The 5411-nt window shown below is 40.3% G+C and overlaps 1 non-coding gene across 1 annotated transcript; it reads left to right on the top strand.

The window, feature by feature from the left end:
- Positions 1 to 1575: 1575 nt before the first annotated feature.
- On the top strand, positions 1576 to 4720 carry LOC106567239 (uncharacterized). Its single transcript, XR_014380057.1, has 2 exons — positions 1576 to 1691; positions 3095 to 4720. It is a non-coding gene; the product is annotated as an uncharacterized LOC106567239 (transcript).
- The last annotated feature ends 691 nt before the right edge of the window (positions 4721 to 5411 follow it).

Below are 5411 nucleotides of genomic sequence, written 5' to 3'. Positions count from 1 at the left end.
ATTTAGAAACACACACACACACCATACTCTACAAGACTCAGAATCTCTATGCGTCTCATCAAGTCTCCTCACAGCGAACACACCCAGTAGGTAATATCTCACACAGAATGGTACCGTAGAGTAAAATACAGGTTTGTACTAGACTAGTGTCAACGGGGGTCTTCTGTTTCTCTCAGCACTGCAATGAGAAAAAAATGAAACAGATATTGATTTAACTCTCAGAAGCAGCATGATAGATCAATTTCCACACTTGTGTCTGGAGTGCAGTCTATCACCCGGGGCATAGGTGGAGAGGGGTGGTGTTAACCTACCCCTATCATTCATCATTGACCTCTCTCCCTCTCGCATAAAATAGCAATGGCCACCAAAAACTGGATCTCTATATAATGGCACTGTGTCTCTCTCTCATTCAAACACACATGCATGCAAGCATACGCACATACACCATCTGAAATACCCATTATATATACTGATTGTACAAAACATCAGGAATACCTGCTCTTTCCATGACATAGACTGACCAGGTGAATCCAGGTGAAAGCAATGATCCCTTATAGATGTCACATGTTAAATCCACTTCAATCAGTGTAGATGAAGGGGAGGTGACAGGTTAAAGAAGCATTTTTAAGCCTTGAGACAATTGAGACATGGATTGTGCATGTGTGCCATTCACATGGTGAATGGGCAAGACAAAATATTTTAGTGCCTTTGAACGGGGTATGGTAGTAGGTGCCAGTCGCACCGGTTTGAGTGAGTCAAGAACTGTAATGCTGCTGGGTTTTTCACGCTCAACAGTTTTACGTGTGTATCAAGAATGGTCCACCACCTACAGGACATCCAGCCAACTTGACACAACTTTGTGAAGCATTGGAGTCAACATGGGCTAGTATCCCTGTGGAATGCTTTCGACACCTTGTAGAGTCCATGCTCCGAGGAATTGAGGCTGTTCTGAAGGCAAAATGAGGTGCAACTCACTATTAGGGTTTTGTGACTTAGTGTATGTCTATGTTTATACACAAAAGTATTAGTGCCCAGCACTGCTTCCTCTATTTACATCACTGTTTCATCTGGGTCATAAGTAAATTATGTGTAATCCTAAATTATTTGGAGTAAATTAATGCTCTATTCTTTTCCAAATCGTTTGTAAGCTATTCTGCAGACAACAGTGACACCTGGCAGAATTTCTGAAGAACTTCATCAAGCACCTCACTTTTGAGTGAGAGACTTTTTAAGAAGATTGAACATTTTGATTAAATTCTATTTTCTACCAAAATCCTTGTCTATGTGTTTTCCCAGATTTAATTTCAGAACATCATGGCGATAGTTAGGCTACTCAAATCCATCATCACCTTCAGCAACTGAGCAGAATTTACGATCTCAAACACATATAGTAATGACAAAGTTTCACTTTCACGGCAAGGTTGCAGGTGTTCACATATATATAATTATGTATTTTTTTAAACCTTATAAATCCACATCAAGATAGGTATTTTTGGTAGGATTTCTAATTGTTACAGAGTTGCATGTACAGTAATGTAGGAACAAAATTGGGTGCTTATGTTTCCAGCGGGATGTGTTGGTGTTGCACCTTACATGCAAAAAGCGCTCAGGAAGACTGCCTTGAAATTTGACTAGTTTGCCTGTTTGTGCAATTTTATCCGAGAACTTTATACATTTAAACGTTATTTTCTGTAAGTAGTTTTCTATTTACTGCCACCCTTTGTATACTATTTGCGTAACGCTATATGAATGGCAAACGTTCAAGTATTGATGGTCCAGAAATTATCTTTTGAAAAAGTCGCATGAGCTAATGTTAGCTATAATTAGCAGAACGAGCCATCATGAATGTTAACTATCCTAACTAGCTAACTTACTTTCCACATTATTTTACTAGATACAACCAATTTGCAGTGTCTTTATGTAGTTGGCAAGTATGTGAGTTTACTGAAGGTTAACCCAGCCGGCAGATGGCGATATTGAGTCGTTTCATCTTACCGTCCAAAGGGACTGCATGCAGCCGGCTATACACTCATATCCCCTGTGGACCAGTTTGTAGATAAAACATTCTTCATTCAGGGTAAAAATGCGTCGATTTACTCCTTAAAAAGATTTTAATGGCGAAGGAGGAAAGAAATAGCTGGCTAGCTAGTTTTATGTTTTGGTCATTTATTCCAATAAATTTCCGAATTCCCAAAAAATGTTTATGAAGCTAGCTAGCTACGTTTTATAGGCTCCCCAATGAGTCAGCCACTTTGAACATCATATTCCCATTGGCCACCGCTAAAATCTGTCATTTATAATATATAATTTTTTTGCTTGCAAGCTAGCATTGTAATTTTTTCTCCCATGCCGAAAAATGCAGCGTTGATTACATTTGACACTTACTTCACGGCCACCGACATTTGACACGCCACTACTGTTTGCATTGAATTGTGGGTCATATCAACCCCACAAGTGATCAAAGTTGGTCCCTCAAGCTAAATCAAGGGCTGAGGGGGCAACGTTTGTGAATTGGACTGCCACTTAAGATGGCAACCAAATTGCATCTGGTTTCAACAGGGATTCCCCCGAGGGAAAGTAGCTAGTGCGAGGGTTGAGGGGGTTAAAATAACACGAAATAACAGGACTGTTTCATAAAGAAATTATGCACATAATGGATTGCCATTAATTATGCACATAATGGATTGCCATTAAATCCAGTTAAGGAGGAAATCGATGCCTTTGCAGCCTGAATGGAGAATGTTTTATGTACGAACCGGTCCATGGGGATACAAGTTTATAGCCGGCTGCATGCAGTCCCTTTGGACGGTAAGATCAAACGATTCAATATTGCCATCTACTGGCCTTTGGGCTATCTGAAGGTAAGAAGATGCACTGGGTAGCTAGTCAGGTAAACAATGGCTCAATGTTAGCTAGCTAGCTACATTGAACTATTACAAATTGTAAAGAAAATTATATTTGCTATAGTATGGGCACTTGTGTTTCTCTGCTAACATCAAGCCAATCAACGCTTTTTTACTGTACTTCAGAGGTTTCTGTCCCTAACGATTTTTATTGACCTCTGATCTATATTTCTGACTCATTGCTTTGCCAGGGTCCTGAGTGGAGTAGACATGGCTGACCAGGAAACTGGGCCCAATGGGCTGGGTAAGAGGGCTGCAGCAGGTGCTGCGGTTTTCAAAGTGCGTGAGGCTGCAATGGCTATTCTTCAAAACGAATCTACTGGTAACCTGAAAGTACAAAAACGGATTGCCCCATCGACTCCTTTAATTGTACCAGAACCTTCCCTGAAGCCGTACAAGCGGCCACCCACTCTGCTATTGCCACCTTCGTACAGCGCCAATCCAGTTGGAGGATTTACCTGTGAGGTGTGCGGCCAGAACTTCTTCTCTTTTCCTCAGATGGTGAGACACAAACAGTTCCACGACGAAGAAAGGCCCTTTCCCTGTGGTGTGTGTGGGAAACGTTTTCTGAGCCGCAGCCACTACACTGAGCACCAGCGTGTTCACACTGGGGAGCGCCCCTTTCCCTGCGACCAGTGTGAGCGCTCGTTCACCACACACCACAACCTGAAACGTCACCAAACCATCCATGCCAAAGAAGAGGCGTACCGCTGCCGGAAATGTGGCGTGCTCTTCTGCCAGCGTCACGAGTACCCCAGGGGCATACCCAGACCCGACCTCGAGACTCGACCTGGGTTTGAGTCCACGTCCACGATGCAGCCCACACCTCCCATTCAGGTCACACTCACACCCAAGCAGCTTAAGAAGCTTAAGAAGAAGCTTAATAAGAAGAGCCATGATCTCTCAACCAAACATGATCATTCTAAGAAGAAGAAAAAGAGGAGAGTCAAACATCCAGGCCCAGCAGAGAAAGTTCATTATGTGCCTCAAGAGGAACTTTGGCCTGTGTTGTTAACTAAAGGAGAAAAATTGCAAAAAGTTGCTTATGACATTGAGGTTATTATATGATCCCACATGATGATAAAACAAATGGGATAATTAGTCCGATCATGATTTTAAAAAAAGAAGTTTGTTTTGTTTCATCTCCATCTGAAGTTATACCTTGAAACACTTGTTTTGCCTCGCATCATGATTTTGGTATTTATTCCTTCATGAGTTTGAGAAAATAACTTTCCACAATTGAGCATAATTTTGAAACATTCTGTCAAGCATTTCAAATGATTAACTGTCCTCTGAAATGTTATGGTTTTGCTTTTGAGATCTTGACATTTTTTTTGTATTAGAATAGAATATCTACATTTTTGAGTTATGATTGATTGTTGTTTTGATCCATTGCCATGTAATGGCTAGTGTCCATGCATTATTAAATGACATGCTATTAAACTAGTTAACTCCTCTGATGTGGCACGTCAAAATGTATTTCCATATCATATAATGTTCATCTGCTTTTTAGATTATGTTCATAAAGGCCTGTAGGGTTTCTCTCTGGGCCTTAACCATTGAGTTGTCCAGAAATTGCCTTCAATTTATGTACGCATAAATAATCATGATGCATTGTTGTTAATTACTAAATGTACCTGTCATAAGAACAAGTGAATCCCTATATCTGTAGTCTGTGTAATGTGGACAGTGTTGTTACATTTGGGTAACAAAGTCTATGTATGTCGAAATGATAGTCTCCAGCTGAATTCTGTATAACTACCTCAGGCTGATTGTAAATGTATTTTTTTAATTGATAATAGGATTACTTACACATGTATTGCCTTTGTCTTTATTATTGACACTTTCCAGGTATTTGTTTTTCATGTCACAAGAAACTCATTTTAAAGTGAATGTAAGCATGCATAGAAATATATTGATTCACTTGGCTTTAAGTATTTCAGCTAACATTGCAGCTAACATCAAAATACCTAACCTAACTGGTGTGATGAATACTGTAAAGTCCTTTTGTATCACTTATCTTCACTATTACAATATGTTAAAGTTAGAATCTGAAATGAAGTAGGTGCAGAAGGTAAACCTCAAAGTGGGTCAATTTCCGCAACAACTAAGAGCTTTGAAGGGCACGGCTCAACTTCTCCGCTGTTTGGTCCCATGGCTACCCCTGCCCATGCTGTGTGTGACTGAGAACGAAGTCTTGTATCTCGCACAATATCTGCGTGGCAACGTCATTTCGCTGAGTCTATTTTTAGAGGCACGCGTCTGCTCCATATATCATTCTTGTTTTACAACAAGAGGTAAACACTAAAATCTGCTTGTGTAAACATGACAATATAGGGCCCCATGTTGACTCTTATCTCTGATGTAAATATTGGTTAGACTGAATTTAGATTGTCGTTGTAGTTACCTTCAGAAACCGCAGATATTGTCATTCTAATCTGATATTCCCTGGTCTACCACCGCCACAGTAGAGTTATTACTTTACTCACTACTTTCATTTTTTGCTAA

Source organism: Salmo salar, chromosome 13 (assembly GCF_965601325.2).
Source record: "Salmo salar chromosome 13, fSalSal1, whole genome shotgun sequence".
Taxonomy (NCBI): domain Eukaryota; kingdom Metazoa; phylum Chordata; class Actinopteri; order Salmoniformes; family Salmonidae; genus Salmo; species Salmo salar.
This window is presented reverse-complemented; position numbering and strand designations above follow the sequence as displayed.